This window comes from Ambystoma mexicanum, chromosome 7p (genome assembly GCF_040938575.1).
Source record: "Ambystoma mexicanum isolate Mex_15411 chromosome 7p, UKY_AmexF1_1, whole genome shotgun sequence".
NCBI lineage: Eukaryota > Metazoa > Chordata > Amphibia > Caudata > Ambystomatidae > Ambystoma > Ambystoma mexicanum.
The window spans coordinates 778,721,521-778,744,734 of NC_090939.1; the positions used below are offsets into that span (position 1 = coordinate 778,721,521).

At 47.1% G+C, this 23,214-nt stretch overlaps 1 protein-coding gene across 3 annotated transcripts in view; it reads left to right on the top strand.

Annotated features, from left to right (window-relative positions):
* The window catches only part of TGFBRAP1 (transforming growth factor beta receptor associated protein 1), a 1,165,459-nt gene that overhangs the window by 111,907 nt on the left and 1,030,338 nt on the right, over positions 1–23,214 (top strand). The window lies entirely within an intron of this gene.

Below are 23,214 nucleotides of genomic sequence, written 5' to 3' on the forward strand. Positions count from 1 at the left end.
TTTTGCCCTCCATAAGTCCCTCACTTGGAAGTGTTTTGGTAACGAGTTCAGTACCTTGGCCGGAGGACATGGTCGTCTGTATTTTGCATCTGACCGCTCTTTGGTGAGGTCTAGCGTACAGTTAAAATCTCCACCCCAAATCAAAATTCCACCCCTATAGGGTCCTAGTCTCGCATACAGTGATCTAAAAACCCAGTAGCATCATGGTTTGGGGCTTAGGTATTCACAACACAAATCTCCCTATTTTCCAATATCCTGTGTGTTAAGATGGATTTCTCAACTCTGACCTGGTGTGCAGAAGTTCAGAAGGCCAGTCCAGATTCTTGGAACAGGGTCACCTCTGGACAAGCCAGACCAATCAAGGTAGCTTTGGCAGGCGGTCAAGACTAAGTCTCAGGAGGGGTGAGGGTTTCTGAAAGACCTCATTGAGCACACAGAGCAAGGACACTTAAAAATAACTCCAGACAGGTGTTATATAAAAAATAAAAACATTTATTACAAGGCCATTGTAACATAGACCATAGCAAAAGAATCACAGTAACGCTAAATAAACCAACACATCACAATCCATAATATATATATATATATATATATATATATATATAATACCATTGGGGTCCAAAGGGTTAACTGCATATGTCGACAACCTAGATGGTAAGGAAACAGGCAGTGCAGGTGATCTTTAGGTCCAGCTCAACATCGAGAATACACATAGATAAAAGGCAGTCCATGCCCTAAGAAGAGAGGAGCCTTGCGCTCAATAGTACATGAAATGCAAGTGCACGCGGTTATGCCAATGGGCAGGATAGGGTCTCTTCAGGGGTCTCTAGCAGCTCGGGAAGGTGGATGAGGCGATGCAGAACAAGTTCCCACTAGTCAAAAAGGACCTCCACTTGAAGGCAAAAGGCAGGTTGAGAGTTCGGGATGGAGTCGCTATTTCGCAATAGCAGTGGATAGGAGAGGGGCCCTCAGGAGCCACTTGTGCGTAAAAATGGGCCCTTGCGCTAGGGGCCACCGGTTTGGGTATTGAGTATTCACCGGTCCCCGACGCAAGCAGACCCAAACTTCAGCAGGTCAGTCCACTTCGCTTGCAGGTTCGAATGCGGCAAAAAGGACGTCTCTGAACCTTTTAGTTCCTGAGGTACAGCGATTATTCCCAAACGGGACAGTGGCGATTTCTCTGCTTTGGGTGGATGAATCGAACCAATTTCACTGCAGCAGGCTTCAGTGGCAAGAGGGTCACAAATGCAGCGGAATTGCAAAGGACGTCGCTGCGGAAGGGCAACAGGGTAACTGCGTTTACTCCGGTCCTGGCGCACTCGTCTCACTTCAGACCTGGGAACGCCAAGTGTATGAAATTCGGTGTGAGGGGGCCGTGGACACAGAGCTAGCAGTGTACCAAGTTTCGAGGGCCTCCTCGAAGCGGTGGCAGCGCAAAGGTCGTGCGCAAGCTGGTCAGCCGACTGGTTGGCCCAGGGACACTTCAGAGAAAGCTTACTTGCAGGTTTTGGTGAAGGTGCCGAGAATAGTTGGTCCCACTATTCCAATGGGTCGAAGCGCCTTTGCAGACCTTCTAGGACGACCAGAGGCAGAGGGGTCCCACGGGACGGCAGCAAGCTCAGGGTGCCAAACCTTCCAGCAGATCACCAGCGGTTCCTCGACTCAGCTTTGTGTTGCAGGATACTTGGATCCTATCCTTTGTTCAGTGAGAACTCGGGAGATCAACGTGGTTATGGTGTTTTCAGCCTTCTCTTATCCAAAGTTCCCTTTGCGCCAAAACGGAGAGGACCCAATGGGAGATCTGCTCACAAACACACGCTCCATACGTGGACCAATCGTGGACCACGGTGGTCCCAGGCATTCATGGTACTACAGACTCTCTGGCACCGAGGATGTGTATTGGAACAAGGTATGCTGAAGCCCACAAAATAATTGGGATCCGCGGGAAAGTGTATGACCAAATAAGGACTGACCGGGGGCGACTCGATCTGGGGAAGTTGAAGGGGCAAGATGGCCAAAGGACAGGACAAAGAACCTCGTGGCATGGCCATTTTGGAGCCAGGCCACCTATCCGTGCCTAACGCGGTTAACATGGCAGGAAAGGGTTAAAAATAATGCAAAATGATAGCTGCCACCAGTCCTGTCCAAGACACACCTACCTGCACAGTTCATAAAAAGTCCAGTGAGAGTATCTAGGGCCTTTTGAAAGGACTATAGACCCAAGTGTACTGTATGGTAAGATACATGGCACACTTGTTCCATGTTGCACAAAAGTTGCAACACGAGGAAAGGACTAAGGGAAACAAAGTCTCCCAGTACTGACTGTCTTAAGGGCATGTCAGTTTCCCCATAAAAAGTGAGCGAAAGCCCATGAGGAGTGGTGCTTCTCTGGCAAAGTCAGTCAATGGTGTCTAAACAGCAGCAAAACTTTTGGGGGTTGACACATGGAGGGAAAATACATACACATATGAAATCTTTCCTAACACTGTGTAACATAGCCATCCTTCATTATCAGTTTTCACAGTCAGCATTTTGAATGGTATATTGGGGGCTACCCAGATGAGGACCCCTTTTGCATATGTCGAGTATGTGGAGCCCACCATCACCCCTCCCCGCGCCCTCTCTAGATTCTTTTACTTTTGTGCATCTAAGTGTGTTTCCCGTAGCAATGCTATCCCCACTTTATTCCTCTGCATATACATGCTCACTCTCCTGCGTTTCACGTGATTGTTAAGCCCCCTAACATTCCAGGTCATTCTAATAGTGCCAGCCATTATAGACCATGTCTAGGGTTTCAGTGAGGCCATCAGCCTGTGGCCAGTCTCAGTAGGAGTTTGATGCAGTCTGTTATTATAGTTATTAGGCTCCACTCTTCTGTCCCCGCCCCCTGCTCCCTCCCTCCAACCCCACACAAACCAAACTTCAAACATAACTCGTCCTGCTATACCATGCGTGCTAGGACTACCCCGTTTCCACTCCATTCAACCTGGTCGCTAGACTGGTGCCCTACCGGCGGGCCCTGGAAAGTAGCCCTTAATCTACTTCTCGGGGTGTGGGGGAGATAGAGGTTCTGCTAAAAGCGGTCCCTCTACTGGGTTTCGTAACTCACAATTCTGCTCCTGTTACTTTGTCACATCCCTATAGCTTCCATATTACTATTGCATTTCGTTACTAAATGGCTCAATTTCCACCATTGCTAATCATACACTCATGTTCCTGAACATTGCTATTACATCCAACCACCCCAGGTGTCACTCCCTCTCTTAGGGGTGATGACTCTGCTCTGCTGCTTCCGGGATCTGAGCTCTGTCCATCCACTCCTGTGCCTCCCCTGCTGACTCAAAGAACAGGGCTTTGCCGTTATGTATCACTTTCAGTTTTTCTGGGTATATCAGCATGTATTTTAGGTCCTCCTTACTGTGTCTGGCCTTTGTTGCTATATACTGGGCTCTCCTCTTCTGCACTTGGAAGGTGTAATCGGGGTATATTGAGATGTTTGCAGATGCCCTTTGAATCGTCCCTCCCGACCTAGAGAAGGCGAGGATCTTTTCTCGGTCTTTATAGTTCAGCACCTTGGCTATCTCCGGCCTCAGTGGCTCGCCCGGTGGCGGGCGCCTGACAAGTGAATGATGAGCTCTGTATCGTGAACCCCTGCGTGCGATCCCCCTCCTCTGTTTCCTGGAGCAGCATGTTTTCAATATAGCTGGTAGGCTGAGACCCTTTTGTTCCCTCAGGCAGCCCAACAATTATGTTATTTCTGCATGCCCCTCCTTCCGCCTCTTCCGCCCTGTCCTCTAGTAGCTTGACTTTCTGTTGGAGGGTATCAATGTCCTTAGATGTCTGCACCCTGGTTGCTGTGTTTTCCTTGATCTGCTCTTCTGACATCCCAGTACATTCTTCTATGGCACGGACATCTTGACCTAATAGTCCCACATCTATGCCTACAGCGTCAATCTTCGCCTCCAATGTGGTTTGTAGTGTTGCAATGGCTTCAAGTATCTGTCTGTTCCTCTCTTCAGCCATGTCACTAGGGGGAATTACTTGCTCCTTCCCTTTGCCCTCGTCGTCCAAAGTGGCTTGCTTGTGTCTGTTTTTGTTGCACTTAGTCATCATTTCTTCTGCTTGTCTCGCTATGCTCCCTATATGCTCTGGTTCCCAAGAGACTGTGTTCTGGTTACAGTTAGCAGTGTCTTGTCTGTAGTGATATCTTGGGCCCCCGCGTCTATCGTTTTATGCTACACACTCCCTGGTGCCACAGACCGTTAAAAGTCTTTTAGGTCAGGTCCCCTACAATATTGCTTCCCCAGCAGGTCTACCACACAGTGTTCATCGGGTCTTTTGGTTCCCTGGTTCTTGAGCAAAGTCTGTGTGTGGTTACCTTGCTTGTTCTCCGGGCTTTTACAGCAAATGTTGTCTGGCCTCTCGGGCCTCTATCACAGCTCGCACACTTTTCGCCGGTTTCTCACTCCAGTGCCTCTTTATAGTAACGATGTGCCCAGGGCAGGGGGGCGCTACAGAGTCAGGGACCACTTTGTATTGTGTGGCCTGAGCCACATCATCCATACAGCCCCTCCGGGGTCTTTCGTGGGGGCTATAGCTTCCCTAGCAAAGAACGTTGCTGTGCCGCCAAATTTCCTCTTTGTAATGTCCGCCGACCCCGGCAGTGCCCCGCCCTCATACACTTCCTCTATGAGGCGGCGTCTCTTGTTCCGTAGATGACGCCCCTATCCTGTGATTGCCAGTATTTCCCTTATGCCTTCTTATGCCTGGCACCCTCTAGAATGTTTGTGGGTATTTAATGGCAGAGTATGTGGGGAGTGCTGGGACATGACCAGCACACTTTATCCTCCTAGTCTTGTTATCTGTATGCAGTCCTACCCTTCTTTTGGGAATTTTCGTGAGGGCTCCAGCACCTCCTGCTGAAGTGTGGTCACCGGAGTCCAGTAGAACACCAAAGTAAGTTCAGTTTCTTCCATTCCCCATTGAAACTACTTTAACGTCCCTGAGGTTCCCCAGCCTGACGACAGGCAATATTCAACAGTATGTGCATATATGGAAGGTACATTGCTGGAGAATCAGTTTTGGCAGGAATGCGTGTGGACCTCAGTTCTGGAACAGAAGCGCAAGCGAGAATTCAGGATTTAAGTGCAGCAATGTGTGTGGGCTCAAGGCTACCACAGCGGGAGATGCTGCAATGCACTGTGAGAGTTGCTGCTCAAGGTCCGCCCTATCATGCCACTCCCCTCGAGTTGTCCTGTCCACAGCCTCCCTTGGTAATAGTAGTTGTCGCTTGTGTCCATGTTCGGCAACTTTTGTCTTCTTGGTGGCTCTTCTGAGTAACACCTAGCACTGTCTAGAATCATCTGCTGCTTTAGTCTGCTTTAATGGGCACACAAGTATGCCTTAAGCTTTGTAACTAGCGAGTGCATATCAGCTCGTCGCACGGCGTTAACATAATAGTGCAGCTTAGCTGCTTTATAATATGCAGTCCACACTCGGGGCTCAGGAGCCTGTATAATAGGTTCATATTCGAACTGTAGCCCTCCAGGAGGGTACCCCAGCAGCATTTATAACTGCGTTGCTCACACCGCAAACCATACCCTGGTTGCAGTATGGTGATGTTCCGGTGTTTCAGGGGTGGCAGGGAGGTGCCCACTCCTCTTCTAATTGCTATAAATGTCTTTTCTCCGGGCCCCTCACCCCCGTCTCCTTAAAGCCACATCAGATGATCACCCAACTCCCTCCTGGCTCTTGTAGAGCCTCCACTCAACCTGGTGTCTCTGCTGCTGCCGCCTCCGAAGGCGGGAGGTAGCCTTCTCGGTCACCTTCCAATTAGTCCATTCTTGTTGGGAAGCTGCTGCGAATCAGCCTCCCGTCTGCCACCGGCCACTAGTTGTGTGCCTCGGGCTGTGGGACCACTTCTATCGTGTTATGTCAATTGTGCGATCTTGCAGCGCTCTGCTCGATGTCTTTGCCATAACCCAGCAACTCCGCACCGTGGGCTGTCGGTCTCCTTTGTCTCTGATGCCACGCTACAATTCCCGGTCCTGCAGCCTTTATTCCGCCATTCCGTGGTTACCCAAGCGCTCACCTTGCTTCGGTCGGAACATCCAGACAGCAGCTGCTTCCCCTTTGCCGGCTATGCTGCTGTTGGCTCCAGCCAACGTTCTCTGGCGTTCGGGCTTTACGGCATTCCCTGTTCTTATGCCGCCATCTTTATTAACACGCACTCTGTGCCATAATCCTACGCCACGTTATAACGCGCCATAGGAGATGCATCCAGGATACTTCTTTTGGCTCACAGCTTCCCTGGCATTTACTGTTGCTCCACATGAAATTTCGGTTGTTTTAAACTAAAGGAAGTTATGATACAGAGCTTCTCATTGACGGGTCATAGGATCCCAAAGTGAGCAGGTCTGCCTCACATGGCTGCTGGCCACCCACGTGAGCATAGTTGTCAATTGCCTGACTCTGCCTGACCCTTGTGTTGGGACATGTCAGGTAAATGGCTCTGGTGTTAGTCTGTTGCCTTTCACACTGTAAGAAAGTGTTCATGTAGGAAAAAAGGGGGGGGGTGGTTTGAACATCAGACTATCCTACGGGGTAGGTTGGGGGAAAAGGTGTTATAAGGAAGGGGTTACCGCATCTCACCAGTCTGTGTCCCACCTCCTCTACCTGTGGATCCCCCATCCAGTTGATCCACCCGCACTGGTCCACCCCAGGAACTGGATCCAATAGCGATGGCTGTGACCTGGCCGCCTGGATGACAGATCCCTGGGGACTCGTGGGTGAGACGCCTTCAGGTTTCTCACAATGGCCTAAAGAAGACAACAATTCTTGAAGACTGTTCCAGGATTTTTATTAGACAGTTGAGGGGGCTTACATAGACCCTATTTCATCTCCTGTGGGATTGTCCCACCCTAGCCTGGGCGTCACTAAATCCCAAGATGTTCACTAGAGATTAGTAACCCCCTACTATTTTGGTCCGGGCTGGCTCATATTGAGAGTCTAAAATAAATCGTCTCATCTTTCTTGTTCCTTCAGTGATTCTTTTGTTTAAAAAAAATAATAAATTTAAAAAAAAACATTTTTGGGGCATTTTCACAAAACATGCCATCGGGTGCAACATCAACTTCATGGCTGTTTGCACCAGACAAAACATCAAGGCTACAGGTATAATGTATATCTTCCACAATACCCGTATTTTGGTCCATTTGGCCCGGTAAAGCATTCCTCCACGATCTTCTGAGATGTGTAGGGGCACCCGCGGGAGCAATAAATACATTCCTCAATCATCATACAGACTTCAGTGTACCATTTCGCATAGCTTGGTATTCCCCACTCGCCCCATAGCATTGCAGTGTTACGTTTAACAATCAAACAGGTGGCTATGAAAAGCTTGTCATATCGAAGATGAATCACCCCTTATATCTAGTAGTATCCATTTCGGATCATCCGGTATCTAGCATCCCTCTGTATCTTGGGGTATTGCCATATAATATGAAATAAGGTTCCATCAACAGTTTTAGCATCATCATACAACATACATTTATTCTTCCTTGAGGCCATCAAATTAAAACATTACATCATAAACATAAACCATTTCTGATATACAATAACAATAGGTTGATAGTACCCGCCAAAACCCCAGGCCATATAGCAACCTACCTTGGCTGCATTCCCAAACATGACTTGATATTAGGGGTCAGTATGGGACTGTTAAAGTGACCTGGTGTACAACTGTCCTGCCCCTGTTGGTGTATCCGATCCCTCCCAGACAGATTTGTAATGTTTTGTAGGGAAATTCAAGATTGGGAGCCTTGCGAGAGCAGTTCTCTCAGGACGTCGTCCCCTATTCTATATCAGGGACCTCAATGTGTGTATTTTGCAGGACGTACACATATCTAGGAAGCAACAGCATCTTATAAAGCGTAGCTCTCCCTAACGGTGATATCAGTAACGATTTCCAGTGTTAAACATGCAGAGAGAAACAGGAGAAACAGGCGTTTATCGGTTCCAGGTTATGTTTAAGAAATAATCTGCAGGTCTCTGCATACGTGGCTGCCCAGGTATTTAAATGTCTGTCGAGCTATTCAGTATATACATCTCAGTGAGATCGCTAGATCATCTCCATGTATGGGAAATAGGGAAATAGTTGAAATAGTTGACTTATGCCAATTCACTGTGAGACCACTGATTTTTTTTTTTCAAAATTCTTGAAGAATTTGTGTCACTCTATATCACGACTTCTATAGCGCCCGCCTCTCCAACCCAATCACACTCGCATAAAAGCACCCCTGCACTCTCTCATAGGGCTTCACGATGCATTTCAAAATGGAGAACCAAGAAACTATACAGTTGGTCCAGGGCATGGCATGCTTGGCATCAGCTGCTTTATTCAATACCATGAACGCCAACATGGAGGAACATTGATCCAAAGGAACAAATGGGAGCAGTCTAGTTGCTGGGTGTGGCTGACTATATAAACCACACCCAGACAGAACTCCACGCTTAGCGTTACTTTGCCCAAAGACAACGGCACGCTCACCGCAGCTTCGGAACAACTCCAGTAGTACCCGGACCTTCCGCTGCTCTTAACTAACCCGTTCAGGCTCCGATCCCTTCTGAGCCTATTACCTACCTGTTTCTGGCTCCAGCATCATCCACGGCTCCTCCAGGCGCTCCAGTGCGCACACGGCCGCCGGCTCATCCTCAGCCCTTCCAGGCGTTCCAGTGCGCACACAGCCGCCGGCTCATCCTCAGCACCTCCAGGCACTCCAGTGTGCACACGGACCACCGTCTCTTCTTCAGCTCCTTCTGGCGCTCCAGTGCGGACACGGGCCGCCGGCTCCTGCTGCATTCCAGCTCCGCCCCCGGCACACGTGACTCGGCAGCTTTCAGCCTTCAGGTTGGTGCGTTCGAGGAGCCGGCACTCCGGATCCTGCAAAAAGTAAACAAACACACGCGTAAGGCTACCCACGGATATTTAAAGGCATATGCAGTAGTTTAGTCAAAACTACAGATCAGGCTACAGAAGAGAAGATCCTGCATAACGGAAAGGAAAGCACATACAGACAATTGGAAGACTATACGATTGTTATAAGGTGTGAACAAAAACCAAAGACCACAAGCCATAAGGCCAAGCAAGTCATCTCCAATCGGGGGATAAAGCAAGGGATTGGACTTTGGTAAAGCAATCCAATGCCTCGGTGCCATCAGTGAAGTAACTGCTGGACTATTGCGCCCCTCCTAAGAAAGAGAGAGCAGGACTGAGAGCCCACCAACTACTTACCTAAGGTGAGCATATACACAGTGGGAGGTTACAGAAGGGATGGTTGGAGGGGCAGGTCACAGATCCTAAAATTCTCACCGTTGCCCTATGTTCTTGATTCCTGATTCAGACGCAGTCATTCCAAAAGAGGTGACCCAAGAATAGACCCAGCACAGACGATCCAGATACTCGCGCAGAGCTAAGGTGAGCGTGACACTCTAGGGAATGATCAGTCAGTCTCTCCCAGGATAATAAGGAGATCATCTGGATACAGTGACACTATATCTTCGATTAGATATACTCTAAGACCTAGATGGTTACAGGTCCACAAGAGCGCTAATTCATTGATACCTACGATTTCTACATGTGTTACACATGGGTTTTGCTTTGCACTTCAAGCTAATTATGTATTTTTCCCATTCGGGTTATGTTATGTACTTCTAATTTATTATGTACTGAAACACTCCTATGGGCTATGTTTTGTACTTGCAATCCAATTATGGACTGAAGAGCATTTTAAGAAAATTTTCAATTTTTCCATATGAATGTATTCACAAATGTTTTGATGTTTTTGTCTCAATACAAACTATTTATATCCACAGCCTTTGATGTATGTGAGTTCCTTTTTTCTTTTTTTTTTCTTTTTTCTTTCTGGACAATTCCATGGATTGCAAACTTAGGGATTCAATCCATTAGTACAAACATACCAGGTTCCCCAATTGTAATCATACGTTTTGTTTCATTTATTGACAGAAATTGGGAATGAACCTGGGCAGTAGCAGTTCTACCCTTGTTTGGTTTTACTATATCTTCGTGGGCCATGCAAAGCCCTGTCATGCCGGGTCAGATGTCAACCAGATCACTTAAGGCTTGATGGCCCGGGTGAACAGGAGCAGTGTGAGAGGACAACCCTGTCTGGCCCCTCTCTGCAATGGGAATGATTAGGAGGATGTTTCATTGGATATCAATGGGCCTTCGCCCTTGGATTGTTGTTTAATCTGGTCCACCATATGATTTCAATGCCAAAACCCATTTTTTCCATTACCTTCCATAGAAGATCACATATCAGTGAGTCAAATGCTTTCTCGAAGTCGATGGGAAAGGAGCAGGCATCTAATAAGCAGGCCATGTTTATAGCCACTTGGAGTTGTCTAATATTAATTCGGTTGCATCTGTCGGGTAAGAACCCGCATTGATAGGGGTGATTTATTGAGGGTATAACCTGTTGTAATTGGTTGGCTAGGATCTTGACTTTGCCATTGATGAGCGATATGGTTCTTTATGATGAGCATTCTATAGGACGTTTATTCTTTTTGGGGATGACCCCTATTGTAGCTGGGCGAAGGTCTGGAGGCATGGGCTTCGTGATTGTATTGCTGAGCGTCTTCCCCAGTTCCCTCCCTTTGGTCCTGGTGCTTTCTTGGAATGATCTGTGATCACCCGAGTGATCTCTTCTCTAATATGACGGTCCAGCACAGTTTTTTGGTGGGCCATGCTTCATCGCAGAGAGCATAAAGGATGTCAGTCATCTGGAGTATCTGGGATTCAGGGATTTCAGTACAGTGACTCGTAATGTTTAGCAAATTCTTTAGCTATCTCCTTATCATCTGTTATCCTTAACCCACACCCCCAGTTCCAGCTTCCAATTCTCTAACATACCTCGATTCCTCATCCCGCCTCTCGAGCCATGCCATCAGTTTCCCCACTTTATCTGCCACTTCACATATTCGGCATATATTGGCCTTGTGGTGTTTGCACACTATCCAGAGCGAGTGTATGGTATTTCTCCCTAGTCTTTCTAAGTATTCCATGATTATCATCATTGGAGTTTATAGAGAGAAACTCACTTTTCAACCATATGTGAATATTGTGGCAAAGCGATCCCAGCCTGAACGAGGGAAATTCATGATCTGAGCTCGGACGAGGGAGATCCATGGTCTGAGCCCGAACAAGGGAGACCAAGTGTAAACATTGTGGTAAAAAGGAGGTTCAATCCTGAAGGAGGTAGACCCATGATGAATACTAACCGAGAACCTGTGCATGTGAAGATCCTGATAAGAGTGGAACTTTGATATTTGTTTGTAAACAGGCCCTCTGCGGTAAGAGACTGTTATTGGAAAAGAGGCCTTGGCAGAAGGCCTTGATACCTTTGCTTTGAACTACATCCCCATGACTGAGAAGCCAGAGTGTGTGCGAAGCTCTAGTGTACCGCCTTGCCCCGTGCTGAAAATGTGGCGAAGGGAAGCCAACTGCTCAACCAGCCTAACATATTGTTTCTTGAATACCTTTCTTTTTGCCTACACAATTGTCCCACACCCTTTTGTATTTAGAAGTAAGCATTGGCAATAGGTTTATTAGTATAGGCCCTTTTATTTTGACAGAGACTTGACTAGGACAGCGTTATTATTATTTGATGGTCGTAGCTTGCTCCCATCCTTAGATTGACTTTAGATAGGCGTTCAAACAACCCAATGAAATACAATGAACACCCTTGAACTGTGATCACGTTTCTGTCTTCACTGTTTGATACCATGCCTTCTTTACAGCTGTCACTAAGTCGCCAAGCTGTTTCGCCCTCACCCTCTCAAAACAAAACCAACACCGATCCAAGTAGAACCACCGCTATTAAGGTCAGCCCCATCTGAACCATGAGAAGTAGTGAGTTTTCCTCTCAATCCTCTTTGCACCAGATATCTTTCCCTTGCACATTCCAGCGTAATTACCCCTCTCCTCCTCGTTACACCTTCCAATCAACTGCCGTCAAGTCCCGAACCCCGCTAGACCCTCCATATGGGCATATAAATGGTTTGGATTTCCCTCCCATTCTATTTCTGTATTCCCGCCCATGCCATCTATGACTTCCGTAATCCTCTCCATCACATATATATTTTTCCCTCTGTTTATCCATTCCTTTTTACTCGGAAGAGTTACCCTCTTCCAATGTGTTGCCAGGCATGCTCTCCCCGCTAGTAGCAGGAAATGCAGAAGATGCGGCAGGCTGTCCTATTCCCCCTCTCAACCTTCTAGACCAAATAGGACCAATAGTGGAGACTGTGTTCTGAGGACTCCTTCCAATGCCTTGATCCACCCCAACACCTCATCCCAGTACATCTGGACTTTTGCGCAGCCCCACCACATGTGCCAATATTTGCCCTTTCCCCGCATTCATGACAGCAGTGAAGGCTCACCCCCGAGAACATCTCGGAAAGCCGCACTGGTTCGTACTGCTATCTGTGGAGTAGTTTAATCGCATGTTGTTTGTTATGCGATGCGATTGAGACTCTGTATGGCCTGCAGCACATTTTCTGCCATAGCGCTTCGTCCACCTCTACTCCCAGATCCCCCTCTACTCCCAGATCCCCTTGCCGCTTGACCCTAAGCCTCTCCGTGTTCCCCTTCCCAGCCTCCAAGAAGGCACCATATAGGGAGATTAGTCCCCTCATGTCTCATTCCATGGGTCTCAATTATCTTTCAAAGAGGTATGGTTCTTCCCTTTTTGTATTAATGGCCACAGTGTCACAATTTCAAAGAGGGATCTTGACCCCTGGGATTTCTCAATCCTTTTTGTACCACTGGTGTACTCTCCTGCCAGGAAATTTGCAACTTGTTACTTATCCTTAAAAGGGGTATGATTCTTCCCGTTTTATATATGGATTATCACTGTTCCACAATTTCAGGACATGGTTTTTAAACCTGAGTTTTTTTCACTTCTCTTCTTACCCCTGGTTTACTCTCCTGCCAGGGTATCGCATTTGGGTGCAGGTCCCAGACTCGCACACTGCCTTGGTTTATCGTCCTGCCAGAGCTTTTTATGTCCACTCATGATTGTGAGTCCCAGACTCACTGTTTGCCTGGCTCGCTTCCTGCCTGAGATTTATTTTCTTTTCTCCATTCACTCTCCTGTATCCAGGAAATAATGCTTTTCAATATTGGGTCACCAACCTTTTCTTAACCATGTTTGTATTTGTATGAACATTTCCAGTTCCTTTTAATTAGGCTCTCTCACGCTGTGAACGGTACGCAGCATTTGCCCTGAAGCACTCCGGTGTCCTATTCACTCTAGCTGGTCTTCACTGGCGGCTGCAGTGCTCCTCGCATCTTGCCGTCATCTTTGCTGTCGGCCCTCTGACTGGGAATGCTTCCTGTTAGCTGCTTGGTTCCCGCTTTGACTTCCTCTGCTTTTGGCGACTCCATCTGCTCGTGGCAAAAATGCAGCAAATTCTCTCTGCTTGGTTTCTCTGCATGCTGTTCTCGTCCGCCTCCGTGCTGCGTCATGCTGTCTGCTCACCTTCGGTGTCCCAACCAGCGTCAAAACTAGTTGAATTCAGCAGCAGTCCCTGTCTCTCTCTCTCTCTCTCTCTCTCTCTCTCTGTCTCTGTCTCTGTCTCTGTCTCTGTCTCTGTCTCTGTCTCTCTCTCTCTCTCTCTCTCTCACTCTCTCTGTACATGGGAGTCATTAAAAGTTACAGCTGAAGGATTATTCGGATTCAGTTTTTTCTGTCTCCCTGGAGTTTTTCCTCCCCTACGTGGTCCTCCCACAGAGATGATTCCCTCCAGGGAATCGGTGATGTTGTTGCTAGTTTTCGCAGGACCCTTAAGATCCTCAAAGTTGTGGTATACTGCCATGGAGCTCCCTAGTCTCGTTGGGTAAGAAATCTTACCCATACAGTTGCACTGGATCCGGTGGGTTGCAGTGTACTTTAAAAAGACTGTATGAGTAGTAGCCATGTTTAGTCACAGGAGTAGTTTTTCTGTCTGGAGGGTCCCAACATGGAGTCTTTAGTGTTCTGGAAATCCTCTGCCCAAGTAACCAATACATTGTTGGCCTTGGGTCGTGGCTGAGAATGACCTGGAAGGAACTCGCAAAGGGCTATGTGGGTGTTCCTGCGTCTGTCTGCGGCGGTTGGCTCTGGTATTTCCCTGGAATCGGCACCCCATTAATTTGCCTGTGATGAGTCACCCAAAGATGTGTGTGGGTGTGTCTCCCAGGCACCGATTGAGTTGTGAATGTGAAGCTTTGCCTTATGACACAAAGGAATCTTGTACTGTTCTCCTTTTCTCTTGATCAATTGGGATCTGCTTCATCAGTCGACCTGAAGGTGTTTCAGTGCTCCTCCAGGTTGGTGTGGCTGCTACCAGTGCAAGACCTTTTTCTTGATAACTGATCAGTATAGCAAGACTCTTGTACTGCCCTCCTGTTGTGGACTCTTCTAGTGGCATGCGTTTTTCTGCATTTTGCTCCAACTGTGACCCCACGATAGGGTCACTGTTCTTTTTGCAGTTAGTCATCTGCCTTTTCTTCACTTCTTTATCAGGGGTTCCACCGACTCCAGCTACATTCTTTGGTCCCTTTTTTGGGATTAGCCTACGTTTGTGACTTTGTCCAGTTGACAACCATGACCTTTTCTGCTGCTACTCAAAAGCCTTTCTTTGCAGGCTCCTTTCTTCCGTGCATCCTCTTCCTTAATGCCCCAAGACTCTTCCTGAATTGGTGTTTCTGCTATCCTGGCACTAGAGTACTCCCTTGCAGACGCTTTCCTTTCTGGCTGATAACTGCAAAATCTTTGACGACTGCTCCTGTGGCACCGAACATTAGTTGTTTTAAGACAACACTTTCATTTGGATCTCCTCTCAATGCTCTCTGCTTGGTTCCATTGTTCTATGGCCGACTCCAATGCTGACCCAGTCAGTCCACAGCTGAATTCCTTACCCCTAAAATATCCCTTCCTACTGTGTGGTGTGGCGATTTAGAAGGAGGACGCGGACACTCTGTAGACATTTCCAACCTGTTTTTTATTAAAGAATAAGAATAAGGCCTACTTTTCCCTATCACTATGGGGTATTCCCTGCCTATTTTACCACGTAACGTGCTTGTCAGTAAACGTCCAAAGGAATTGGGCTGCTGTGCAAAACTAATGCTAACTGACCATGCCACTATTCTAACAAACTAAGGTCAGGAGAACGACTCCCGTCTCCTGATGGATGCTTCTCGCACTTCTCTTATTTAATCTTATGAGTTTCTTGTTAATATTCACTTTTCAAATATTCTCTTGTTACTTTCGGTAACCAGTTTCTTTAGTCTCTTTGCAGACTTTTGGGTTTCCTCTCCTCTTTAAGGATTACATTCTTTGGTCTTTGTCGAATCCTTTGATTCGGGCTAATATGTTCTGGGAAACGTGCAAAGTGTTGTTTGCAATTAGGCTTCAACCTTTCTTGGCATATTCTGTCTTGCATATGGTTTATGATTGAGGTTTCTCTGCCCATCACTTTATACTATTCTTTCTCTGTTACGTTCCCCTCAATGTTCCTTGACTGACTGGGTGTTTTCCCCTCTTCGTAGGATAGTGTGACCCGCATTCCATTGATCCCTCGCTCAGGATTATTTGTGATCCTTCTTACATTTCCACTGTTCCAATTGATCAGATTTACTTTTACAATGTCATCACTTGTACTGAGACGAGTCTCTGAGCTTGTATGAGTCCCGCTCGGTCTCCCATTCTCCGGTTACCTTTGCTGTGCCGGGGAGAACATCACCAGGGCCTGTACTGGAGTGTGACATTCTCCTTGGCTCAGTTTCTCTTCCGGCTCTCTCCCACTGGCATCTTCTCCTTGCGATTCTCTTGTTCTCTCTTGGCGTCTCGGTATCATGACAGGTGACCGGAGCATTTGCCAATTCCTGATCGGTGCTGTGTCGGCGTTAGACGGGCAGCATGCCCACCATGGCACGGTCACACTTTGGACTCCATTTGCCTCTGCTTCTTGCTTTTTTACAAGCTGCTCTACCAGCATTTGTTTCCTGTGTTTAGAGCACTTCTGAACGTCATGAGCTCTCTGGCTCTCTCCAGTTCTGCCTCCTCAGCTCTTTCGCTCCAAGGGGCCACCCAGCCTGCGTATGCGTTCCTCTCTCTCTGCTTCGTTTGGCCTGCACTCTCTTCAACCTCCTCGTCCCAGTTGATTAGAGATTTTTATTTAAAGAGACATTTAAATTTTCTTCCTGGTGATGGCATAAAATATCTTTCTCTTCAGCCAGGTCTCTGGACTTGAGACTACTTCGGATATTGGATATTTCCATCATAGGAAATGGTTTAGGGAGTTCCTCACAGGAACGCAAGTCCTTGTTCCCTAAAGGGGAGGGGGGGTGGGAGTCTCTGCCAGTGAGGTCCCACTTGCCTCTACCGCTAATGAGGGTATTGCAGAGCGGGCTCTCCCCGCCTTCGGGCGGGTCCTCCTTGGGGAGAAGGAATAAATTCCCTTGATTCGTCACAGTGATGACTGAACATCTTCGTTGAGGTCCCTTTCTCCCTCTTGTATGCAGGCCCCTGTGTTGTCCGTGGGCACCAGGTAAAGAACTTATTTACCTCCAATGAATAACATTTGCCCATGGATTTCAATTGGTTCCTTGGGATAACCTTGTGTTTGGGGGTTCAAATGACTGCTGATATCTGACACACTCTAAAGGTCCTGCTGAACCTTTTGGATAAGTATTTCAGGATATTGCATGGGCACTAATTCTATTTTTTGGAAGCGTACTTATCTGTGGTATTTGTAGTGTGACGAATCCTGATATTTCGTCACTTCTCCCCAAGAGGGAGCCCCTTCCCATGAGGCCAGGGTGGTGAGGCCTCTACCCGATAGTCCCCCTGGGGGTGGTACTCAGCGGGAGTCTTGTGGAGAGAGACTTCCCCCTCCGGGGATCAGGGAGAATGCAATATAATACCCCTCACCCAACACCCTGCACACCTTCACACTCCATAGATTTAACATATTACTTAGTACTCCCATGTACCTTTAAGTCTGTGACTCTAAGATATACTGAGACGAAGAAGAGTATGGACTTCCCAAAGGAGCTGTACCAGACAAGTACTGGGACAAATGGGATGTGCAGAGCTGTAAAGAACACTCCATGTAACCTAGGTGAGGATTCTAGTTGTCAGCGTAAGATTCAAGGAACACCGAGAGCAGTTTCCTCCCGATACAGAGGAAAGGGGAGTTCTCCACTCGGTGGCGAGGGTCTGATCCAGTAAGTGTCTAGACACTGCGAGGCGGTGGTGCAACCTGGCGAAGGTGGACCAAGCAGGCCCGCAACAGCACCAATACTGTCAGGCCCGAAAATGGGAAGACAAAGCGAGGGCCGAAAGACAGGGAAGCCAGAAGTACCCGCTCAGCCAGACGAGAATCCAGCAGTGGAGAGAGGCCGGCTAAATGTCCCATGTCCAGAGAATGTAACGGATGAGACACTGGGGCCGGTGGGGGCTGGAATTTAATGGAGAGTACTAATCCGCACCGAGAGAATGATACAAGGCATCTTCCTCGTGGCAGTACCTGGCAGGAAAGTAAACCAGGTCTGCCACATCAAAGCAGTAAAGAGATATAGGTCTGGGACCTGCACCCACAAGAAAAGAGCAGTACAAAGCATCTTCCTCGTGGCAGTACTTGGCAAAAGAGTGAGCCAAGTCTGCCCCACTTGGAGATGGGGTTAACCTGGGTCTTGGGCCCTCAAAGTTAAGAAAGGCCAGGGCAAGGGAATCAATCCCCTTGTTAAGCAGAACTGAAAAGACTTCCTATTGCAAAATTGTTAAAAGATAAGCCGCCTGTCTGCCAAAGAAAAGTGCTGGAACTTTGTCTTTTGTGTTGGAAGACAATTTTGACCCAGGCCTAAGAAGTCCAAGTGTAGAAGCAAACGTTTATCCCCAGTCCAGAAGAAGGGAGTCATTCTTCTGTACCAAGAAGGTCTACTTTACCTCCAGTTTAGTTTTAAGTGTAAGCGACAGAATTAGGGTTTTGATACAGGATGGATGACTATTGTTTTATTTACACAGTGTAAGGGTGCACAAGGAGGAGACTGACACAGGCAGCATTTTTGTTGGTATAAACTTGTATTTAGTAAAATAAAGCAGATCCGAACTCGGAGGGGTTTCTCTGCCTCAACTATGAAACTAAGGATGCTGTCGGAATGTCCAAGTAAATGAAGAGTCCACCGTTGAGTGTCAAAATGCTTACTTCTGTCCCTCACACTTGCAACTAATACTAAAAAGGTAGAGCTGTTCTTCGTCCAGAAGAATGGCTCCCTTGTTCTGGACAATGGTCTTCAGTTCAAATTGTAGGTTGGAACTTCGCCTTCGAGAATGACTCTCTTCCCCAGGTCTCCGTTCCTTTCCAGGTAGACAACAAAGTTCTAGTTTTTGGTGTTCTAAAGTTCTCAGTTCAAAAAAAGATAAAGTTCAAACTCTAACATTCCTTATTGCCCATTGTTCAATTCACTATTGGGTCCCTGGAAAATGTCTCCATTCTCCAGATCTTGGTTTCAACACTTCCACAGTGCTTAGGGAATGACTCCTTCCCTGGGCTTTCCTTGGCTTTGCTACCGAGGGTATGGCTTAATTCCCCTGTTCTTTCTTGTGGTTAGGTTTCCACTTTAGCTGGGGGAATGTCGTCCTTTCCCCATACGGTTTTCAGGTCCTGCTCCGCAGCTCAAGAAGGCTAAGGCAAATGACTCCCTTCCCCAAGCGGTACTAAAACTCTTTACGACAGTTCACAGATGTTGGGGAAATGTCTCCCTTCCCCAGGCTTGATTATACAATTCACAGTACCAGGGGTATATCTAATATCCCCAGGCTTTGACCAACTTAGTTCACTAACCTGTCAAGTATGGGCTCTTTTCAGTTGGGTGTGGGTCCCAGACCCGTGTTTCTTTTTCTGCCTGCTTTGGCAGTCCTGGCTCATACCTTTGACAGGTACTGCGCTGAAGAAGAGGACTCATTATGCTCATCTCAACTGGGTGCTGACCCGTACTTGTCTTTCTGTTGCAGCCTTATCAACCGTCCCGGTCACCCACGTAGCTTTAGTGTGTCTGCTGGTCATCTCTGGTCGGTCTCGGGCTTTCCCGCGTGCTGCTCGGTGTTCTCTGCGGTCTCCTGTGACTCTCTGGGAGCTGTGGTGACACCCAAGTGTTCTGCTTCTCTGGGGTTGTGTTGCTTCCCAGCGCAACACATCTCTGCCGCTGCTTCCTACTGTTCTCAGACATTCCCCGCTCAATGGTCGGGCCTTCCTCTCTGAACAGATTTGGAATGCCTGTCTGTCTGGGTTCCAGCTAGAAACGCTGTTGCTTCTTTGCTCCGGTCAGCGTCTGCACTTGCAGTTCCTCCAAGGCGGGTCCTGATTGGCCAATACCAATACAAAGTACAAGCAGGAAAACCAGACTGCTCTATAGTGTTTTAAGGATCGCTCTGCATGCTTCCACCAACTCCTCCTTGTATCAATACTTCCCTAAGAGCTCTCTAAGGTAAACCTGACTACACTCTCTGTACCTTCACCATAGATCTCTCTTGGGTCAACTAGGTTCTTCCCTGTCCCAGTACTGCTGTTACTCTCTACATGACACATGTACATGGAGTGGCAAGGAAGAGGAGGGTTGGATGAGGGGGATTGAGGTGAAGTATACCACGTTCTCCCTGAATAGTTGTCCCTAATCCCCTAGGGGAGATCCCTTCTCATGAGATCCACCCACTGAGTACCACCCTCAAGGAGACTATCGGGTAGCAGTCTCTCCTCCCTGGCCTCATGGGAAGGGGCTTCCCTTAGGAGAGAAGGGACAGCATCCAAGGATTCGTCACAACAGACATTCTGACCAAGCATTTTAGTTGAAGCATGGAAACCCCTCTTAGAGATAAGTAAAGTTGGGTTTTCCCCTTATTCTTTGTGACCAAGAAAAGCCTTTAGCAATCATCATCCTACCTGTGTGTCAGCCTCTACCTTCTGCACCCTTACAGTAGATATTACTTTACACACATTTATTCTTCAGATTTATTTTATGGACATTTCCATCTTGTTTGCTAATCAAAAATATTAACTGTACCTTTTATCATACTATAACCACCTGAAGAGTTGTCTTGACAGCTGAGCCTTTCTATCACTTGGAGAGTCAGTTTAACTAACTCAAAGGAAGAATCCTATAATGCAAGTAGGTTGATTTTAGTTTACACCTAGAAATAAGCCCAAAGAAAATGTTCCCTACTGAGCTGAGATAGTTCTTCTCCGAAAGCTTTGTAGAAGTCGTATGTTAAGTCATGAATGTTCTGCATGGGCATTGTGTGGTGAGTTGAAGAAACTTCCCATCTTTTATTATGAGGAGAGGGGGTAGTGCCTGATGGCAGGCCAAGTCCTTCATGAAACCTGAGAAGAGGCACTGGGATCGGGATGAGAATACAATCTTCCTTAAAGGGGTAGAAATACCCATTACGAGTTTCGTGCTGAGAGCACTGAAGGTCATGGAGAGAGATGAAAGACATTAAGTGGTCTTGAAGAGCACTGGGAGAAGCCAGAGAGAATATTGATGAGCTAAATGGAGAGCCCGTGGAGCGGCTTAACAAATTTGTGTTGACTAGAGATCCTGCAGAAGGCACAACCAGAGCAGTGGTCGAAGTGAGCGGGAGCGGTCGGGAGCGGTGCGCCTCTACTTTTTTAAATTACCTTTTACAGCTCGTATACTTTTATTTTAAAAACGAACCTTTTCGGAATGGTTTCGTTTTACAATAAAAGTGTAGGAAGAAGTTGAAACTTGCACTTTCAGGCACCGCAATCAACGTTCCCTCAAAACAGTGGGTCTAAGTGTTTGGGTGTGTATTGTGTGTGGGAAGTGGTGATGGGGTTTGTCGGGGGTGGGTGCAGGTCAGCAGGGAACATAGTTCCACTACTTCTTTTCATACACTTCGACCACTGAACCAGAGTATCCTAGGAGGAGATTGCAGAGGAAAGCATCACATTTAACACACTTGTAAGCTAATCAGAGGCTGCTGAAAAGCCTAAGAGAATGGCAAAGGAAACCTGAGCTTGTGACAAGACCTGGCCTAAATCAGTGTACATGAACATAGCTAGTACTGTAGCTGAGAAAGACCATCCTTAAAGAGACTTGAGAGTTGGGCTAAACCAAGAAATCTGAGCTTAGAACCGGACACTCTGTAACTTGCACGTCATTGAAAGGTCAAAAATAATAGTTTCAACCTTAGTTGGATAGGAAAAGAGGAATGCGACAAACAATTCATCACCAAGAAGTATAGAACACCGGAGGCCTGGGAGAAGCCCTACACAAAGGTTGCTGCAGACTTGATGAGCTACTGAAAAGACTGAGAGTTCTGAGTTTCTCAGGATAACCCAACCTTTAGTAATCTTGGGAGTGATGTATGTATGGGATATCTTATGGTTGTTTTCTAGAATCGGGATGTACTTTGAAAAGGATAGGCTTATGTAAAATGTTCTGGACCAAATCTAGAGAACTGTTGTAGCTTAGGGTTAGCTTGGAGGCTAAAGGACTTTAAAAGAATAGATTTAAACTTTCTATTTCCCATCACCTTTGGATTTTGTTATTCAAATAGGACAACCCTGGAGGGATAGACCTTTAAGAATAGATTGAAAACCTTTGTTAAAAGAACTAGCAGGGAGAGCCTGGATAACCCACTTTTGAGTTGGGTTTTTATTTCATTTCCTGACCCTAGTTTATTATGTATTGTAAAGGCATCATGAGTCGGACACAGACAACCGGTTCAAGTTCTTTAACAGAGTTTTATTAACTCAAAACGTAGGGTGGATTAATGCCTAATTTAGGGTGGATTAATGCCTAATTTGCCCTATGCTAAGGTGGGATTTGCCTACCTAAAGAAAACTAAGGATGGTCTGCGTCAGGAAGTCCAAAGTAAAAGCATCTGTGTGTCCAAAAATGATACTTGCCCTCACAACTAACTGTATACAATATGCAGGGATGTCGGCATCAAAATGAATAGTGTTCAAAGTAAAGTTCAGAGCTTTGTCTCAGTCTCTGGCTTGCAATCAGCTCCACTTCCCCAAGTTCAAAGTAGTTCATCAAACACAGGTGTTCCCTTTCCCAAGTGTTCAAAAGTGTTCAAATCTTCCAGCTTTTAAACCAATACTTGACTTCAAAGTTACAAAAATGTCTTTGTACAACACAAGCTTCTTTTTATAGGCTTTTTCAGCGGCTTTCCGTTCAAGGGTACTCGGTCTAGGTGCAGGTTTCTGTTGGTACTCTTGTTCAGAGGAGAATTGCCTAGCATTTCGGTGCTGGACTGCCCCAGGGCAGGACAAAGACTGCTATGTTTGGGATATTTCTTCTCTGTGAAAGATAGTGAGTTAAAGACTCTGGGTAAGTCTCTCGTAACCAGGACTAATGTCTGGCAGAGGGACTCCCAGGACCCCCCTTGTTAATTTGACCACACAGTCCACCAGTTATAGGTCACGCATCTGGTACCCCTCCTTCACTGCTTTTCCATTTAACAGCAGTCCACTGCTTCTCCTCAGCAGTGAGGCGTGCCTTAGTCACATGTGTCATGAACCATCGGACGCGTCCTTCTGGACTTCCTGGTCCCTGACACATAGGGGCTTGCACTCAGCAGTACTCCCAACATGGCCGTCAAACACGGCACGCTGGTTATCAGTTTCCACGTCGGACGCATCACGTTCTATAAAGCAGACACGCCCCCGCGGCCCTGCGCGTCTCAACGCTACCGCTTGCAGTGGCTAGACGTGTGCTGCCGTAGTTCGCTCTTGCTAACTTCTTTGATTCCTGGTTCCTGGTCCCCTATTATTTCCTCCTCATTCATTCCTTCCCTTTTTGTCCTCTCTTGCATCCCGGATCTCCGTGTACTCGTTTTTCCAAGTACACTCTTTGCTGTTTCCAGGACTTCCAGGACATTCTGAACGATCCAGGAGTCGGGACGCTGAACGCACGCTGGAACCCGAGGACATACGCAGAGAGTTATACAAGACCGAACTGTGCGCAAAAAGACTCCATCGAAGAACTCCAATAAACATTTCAGACAGGTTAGAAGGGGGGAAACCTGTGACAGATTGAGACGCCAACAAACTGATATGGACATGGAGGCGGCAGTCCAAGACCTCATGCACGTCATGCAGGAGTTAACAACAGAAGTTCAG